Here is a 6,014-nt window from a genome sequence, read left to right on the forward strand (position 1 = left end):
TTGCTGATGACATATATCCAGGTTGGCAACATTTGTTAAAACAATTAATGCGCCTCAATTTCAAAAGTATAAGTTATTTGCAGCTCGACAAGAGAGTTGTCGAAAAGATGTTGAGCGTACTTTCGGCGTCTTACAAGCTCGATTTGCGTTTATCAAACGCCCTTGTCTTCTTTGGGATCGAACTTTGATGGGGAAGGTTCTTACGGCTTGTATTATTATGCATAATATGATAGTGGAAGATGAAAGAGAAACCTATCTTAACTATGAAAACATAATAGCGGAGTTCAAAGAAGATAATCCGACTTCAGCTAGTGATGATCAATATGAATATCATCGTTGTAGAAGGCCGGCTCAAGATAGATTCGTAGAAATTTATGGTCAGATTCGTGATCGTGCCACTCATATCGCTCTAAGAAATGATCTAATTGAGCATATTTGGCAAAACTTCCGTAACTAGATTTACTTTGAAATGTATTTTATTATTATGTAGTATTTTAGCTCATAATATTTATTTCATGTTGTTTTTTATTTTATGTATGCGGTTTTCTAATATGTTGTATCATGTTTTCAATTACCTTTATTTATTGTTAATGAAATTGTCTCACTTGTATTTACTTTTAACGGTGTTATTTAAAAAAAATCATGTACTGTACGAAATATCGCATAAATACTAATAATATTGGAGTAGTTATTAATGAATTAAAATATTTAGAAAATTACAAACTTAAGCATATTTATATTTGTAGTAAATAATAAAAAAAAAATAAGAGAGAGGTTTTGGTGGGTAGAGAATGTGGGAAATGATTGAAAATGTTGGAAAGTGTAAAATGATTAGGTTGATGACCTAGGTCGTGAGTCGTGACCTTCTGCTTGGGAGTGTAAAAGTGGGTCACCAATTCACCATAAATAAGGTGAGGTTGTGAGATGGTTGAGGATTATTTGTCCCACTTTTGTGTCACATTGTGTGTCACTAGTAGAAAAATATTTATTTGCGGCTCCAAAAAATAGGCTATTTTAGGCGTTTTTGGCATAGCGGCAAATGAGAGGGCCGCAAATAGAAAATTCATTTGCGGCGTTTCATAAAGCCGCAATTAGAGACCTTATTTGCGGCGTTTTTTAAAAACGCAGCAAATAAGATCCTCTATTTGCTGCGTTATTTTAAAAAGGAGCAGCAAATAGAGGTTTTATTTGCGGCGTTTTTCTGGAAAAGGAGCCGCAAATAGATACTTCCTCCATTCAACTCCACTCTACCAATTTCATTTTTCTACACTATTCACGAGTTAGTATTCAATTTCAATTTTCTCCCGATACGTAAGTGGAAATATATTCACGTGGGATCTTGTTTGATTCGTCTTTACGAGTACATTAAAAATATTTAACTTTTATAATTTTTGCAAATACGTAGCTAACGATATTTAGCGCGTAAAACACGCATTGGCAAACGTGAAAAAGGAAAGTGGTAGAGTGGAGTTGAATGGAGGAAGTAATTTTTAAAATAAAAAAAAAATATTTGATGCACATTAATTATAAAAAATGCAATCTAAAATATATATAAAATTATACTTTACATTCATAAATGATTTGAGAATAATACAAATGTTTTATAAAAAAATGTAATCTAAACTTATACTCTAAGACATTAATTTACACTTAAGACTATTACATGATAGGGGCTTTAGAATCCCAAAATTATATCTTCAATACTAAACTTGAACAAATATCAACATGATGAGTTGCAAGAACAAGCCTTTTGCTCTCTCCTGTCATACTGGATTCATCTATGGCAGGAGCATGACAAAAAATTACTACTCCATCAGCAGGAATCTAAACACAATGAAAGAAAACGTGGAAAATATTAATACTCCATTCTTCAATGTGCTGCAAGCTATTAATATTTGTTAGACACATTTAAGAATCAAGAAAAAAGAACATGAAAAATTTACATTTTAAGCTACAGCAACCACATTATACAACAACTCCGGAATAACTAACTTCAAGTCTGAACTACATTGAGGTTATGATATTTATGTCTACAACGTCTTAAATCTGACGCATCACTACAGAAGAGCATTGACGAAAGAGGACTTAAAACAAACCTTTCAAGTAAGAAGTAACATTTAACTTAAAATTTATAATGTTCCTCAATTCTCTATAACTCCTTGGTGATATCCACTACTATATTATACTGAAACAATTGCACTTGCCTAAGTTTTACCTTCTAAACTAGGGGTCAAATTTGCTTATAAGCATAGCATTAAAAGGGTATCAAAGCAACCACAACTTAATGTTTTCCGACGATGATAATGTTTAATTGTTTATATTGAAGTAGAGGTTGGTTTAGACGCCCTTAAAACTAATCAATCATAAATATTCAGAAGCATGTAAATGAGTACAACAACCCTGTCCTATCTTGTATTGCTTTAGATGCTCTTACAGCATCTCATCAAACAAGTAAATGAAAATGCAAAGCATTTTTTTTTTTCCAGATAAATCGCTTCCATTGTAGCATCTGTCGGGTAAATGAACATAAACACGCTAAGCATGCAGGAGTGGGACTCTTTACCTTACAATTAGACAAAGCATACATCTGTCAAGCGAGGTGCACCATAGAACCAGCCTATCCTCTAAGACTCAAAGTTGCTTCCTCATATTCGCAAATTAAGCAACCTGAAATAAAATAACAGTAATAAGCATCTAAAGGTCAACATAACTAGAACTTAGCCCTTTAGAAGTAACAGTCGCTACATGAGAAAAGAGGGAGTAGAATAATAGATTAAAGACTATAGAATGTTCAGTCCAAAGTCGAAAAAAACGACAAAAATTTAACAAAATTCATGTTGCCTAAGCGTAAATCGAACAAGCCATACCCACCCTAGACTTTGGCTACCTACTGCAAGCCACGACCAATAACAAATACCTGCATAAATTCTCCCAAGGTATATTTCGAGAGGCAAGTTCCCATAGAACATCACACTGCAGATCTTGATCATACAAAAAATAGCTGACACAAATAGTTGTCCATTCTAGAGAAAGTATGAACACATTACAGGTCATACAAAGTCCAAATGCAATGCAAAAAAAATTAACGGACCAAAAAAACTCAACACTCTACTAGACCATGGCTACCAATTTTAAGATGAAGCTAAGGGAACTATAAAAGAAAGAGTTGTGTCATGGCAACATGAGAAGATATATATAACTTTTCCTCCACTGGCAATATCAAATTCATCATCTCCTTGACAAGCACGATACTTGTATCTGTACAATAGCAACTAAGAGAGTAGTCAATAACAATCACTTGACAATTAGAAAGGAAAGTATACATATTGAGTTCCTCTTCCGTACCATTTATGCGAATAAAATAAGAGCAACACATTTTAAATCATTTAAGTGAATAGAATAAGAAGAAAAATTGGATGTTACCATTAAATAGTGAATAGTTGTCTTCCTATCTGTAATTCTAAATTTCGATCTTTTTTAGCCTCGCACTGTAAAAAGAGAACAAATAAAATCTCTCAATACAAACTTTCTTCGAAGATAATATATTCCAAGAGTTCAAATAGGTCAGAACATTAGAACTATTGTCAAGAGAACAACTTACAGATACTTACAGTTGTTGACACTCACCTGTTGGGCCTCAAATACATGCTCTGATGCAATTGTCCGTTTATTCCCTTTGTTACACACTTCATTTGTAAGAAATGAGATTTATAAAATCTGCAATAATGACCTTAAGTTATTAAGAGGTGGAACAAGCTAGGAATGTAACCATGTACATGTCAAGTGAACAGCATGACAATATTTGCGTCTCGAAATTATAACTTTAAGAGAATACAATATCGAAAACGACAATAGTTCAATAGATAACTAATACACTACTGATTTCAGAAGCCACATTTCCTTTATTATTATAATAAAGTGTAACATCAAATGTTCTTCACAACTTGGCAAAAAATGACATCATCAATGGTTAGTTTCACAAAAAAGGGAGAATATACCAATTTGCTTGCTTGTACTCTTAACTAATCCTACAATTTTTCAGGTATGACAATTCCTTGTTAGTCCTAACTTGTATACTTGAGTATATTTAGCTTACAAATTAAATAAAACATATAAGAACTAACTGCATCATGGTTGGATTCAGGAGAAGGGGGCTCGACATGGAAATCATTAAGAAAATCAATCATGTAAACTAATTATGACGACAAATCTAATTACACAAAATCATCAATTTCACAAACCTACATGTTTTCATGAAGCTCCATTATGCTTAAAATCAATACTTGTCACACATTATGGTCCTCTCACATGATAGAATGAAATAAATGAATCATGTAAACCTAATTATACAATGAATCGCCTAGAGTTTGATTACTATAGAAAACAATCCCCAATTCAATCGTAAACCCTAAGAAACATATGAAATACAAATTTCATTTTAGATTCGTTTCTAAAAACTACCCAGCCAAATTTAGCACAAAAGCGAGGCAATAATCCTATTTAACTAACAATAGTCCTTGTTAAAACAGTACAACTGACAATAAAAAGGACGCAGATAAATTTGCGATTGTGACAGACAGCATGACCGGAATAGTTTCTCGCAATCATTAGGCAAAGGATCTGAATTCACGCCACATTTATCGACTTCTAATTCGAATTTTGACCCCAAATCCCAAATTTCTACAAACCCTAAACTATAAATTACATAGTTTAACCCTAGTTTATGAGCACAAATTTCAATCTTTTACTGTACCCATAATCAGACAACAATAATTACAAAAAATTAACAAAAATTAGTATAGATCAAAATTCACATATAATTAGAGAAATTACCTCTCACAAATGGAGAATCGGGGGAGTAAAGGAAGCGATGATGGCACTTGAACGATTTTACGATTGAGCCACAACGATACGTGAACGACGATGGTGCGAGCGTCAGTGACGACGATGAATAAGCTTGATTGATGGGAGAGTAAGGTATTTTTGTTCCTGCAAATTGGTTGTGGACTTGTGGCTGCTTAGTGTGTCGGGTAAGGAATAAGGTAGGAGTAGTTGTGTATTGTTGTGTGTATATTTTGATTTTTTGGTTTTTTCTGAAATTTCTTTTGCTGCGTTTTCCAAATAAAACGCCTCTTATGTGATAATTGCGGCGTTTTTCTTAAAACGCCTCAAATAGTTATATATAGAAGAAAAAATTAAAGTAAATCGTATTCTCTATTTGCTGCTGTTTGGTAAAAACGACTCAAATAGAGAGCCGCAAATTAATGTTTTTCTACTAGTGTGTGTCACACCACTTACATTTTGACACATCACTATTGGCAAAATAAAATATTACAATATACTCCCTCCATTCAACTACACAGGGCCCTTTTTTATTTTACACACTATTCACAAATGAGCATTCACTATCAATTTTCTCTCAATACGTAAATGAAAATATATTCATATGAGATCTTGTTTGGCTCGTATTTACGAGAAAGTTAAAAATATCTAACTTTTATAATTTTTGCAAAAACGTAGCTAACGATATTTACCGCGTAAAACACGCTTTGGCAAACGTGAAAAAAGAAAAGGGCCTTGTGGAGTTGAATGGAGGGGGAATATATATTAATTTGTTGAGGTGTTAGAAGCTAAGTGGTGTGGCACACACAATGGATCCTCACTAGAATTAACAAGCTTGTGACAACTTATATCCAATTTAATTTAAATAATAAATAAAAAAAAGGTTGTGAGACGTTACATGCAAGATTTGTTGATTTAAACACGGTGGATTCAACCTAGCCCATGTACTATACTTTTATAGCCGACAAATATTCAATGAACAAATCAAAATAACGAAGAGATCTTACGTAATACTTTAAAATCTTATGGTAGGGACAAATCTTATCTTACACCTTTATAAAATGTATGAGCAACAATTTACTATTCACTAATGAATAGTAACTACTCTAATGAATAGTAACACATGCACGGGTTGGGCTGGTTTTGTGCGGGTTTGGTTGTATTTATTGAAG

At 33.0% G+C, this 6,014-nt stretch overlaps 1 long non-coding RNA gene across 5 annotated transcripts; it reads right to left on the reverse strand.

Moving 5' to 3' along the window:
* Positions 1 to 1,554: 1,554 nt before the first annotated feature.
* Positions 1,555 to 5,113, reverse strand: LOC141587240 (uncharacterized). Of its 5 annotated transcripts, XR_012519732.1 has the most exons (6): positions 4,834 to 5,112; positions 3,628 to 3,717; positions 3,424 to 3,488; positions 2,918 to 3,258; positions 2,564 to 2,667; positions 1,561 to 1,824 (listed from the first exon to the last, which is right to left on the reverse strand). It is a non-coding gene; the product is annotated as an uncharacterized LOC141587240 (long non-coding RNA). The 5 variants fall into 5 exon arrangements; XR_012519728.1 differs by lacking the exon at positions 2,918 to 3,258 and having other exon boundaries at positions 1,555 to 1,824; positions 4,834 to 5,106; XR_012519731.1 differs by having other exon boundaries at positions 1,560 to 1,824; positions 2,918 to 3,488; positions 3,612 to 3,717; positions 4,834 to 5,113.
* Between the last annotated feature and the right edge of the window lie 901 nt (positions 5,114 to 6,014).

This window comes from Silene latifolia, chromosome 6 (assembly GCF_048544455.1).
Source record: "Silene latifolia isolate original U9 population chromosome 6, ASM4854445v1, whole genome shotgun sequence".
Taxonomy (NCBI): domain Eukaryota; kingdom Viridiplantae; phylum Streptophyta; class Magnoliopsida; order Caryophyllales; family Caryophyllaceae; genus Silene; species Silene latifolia.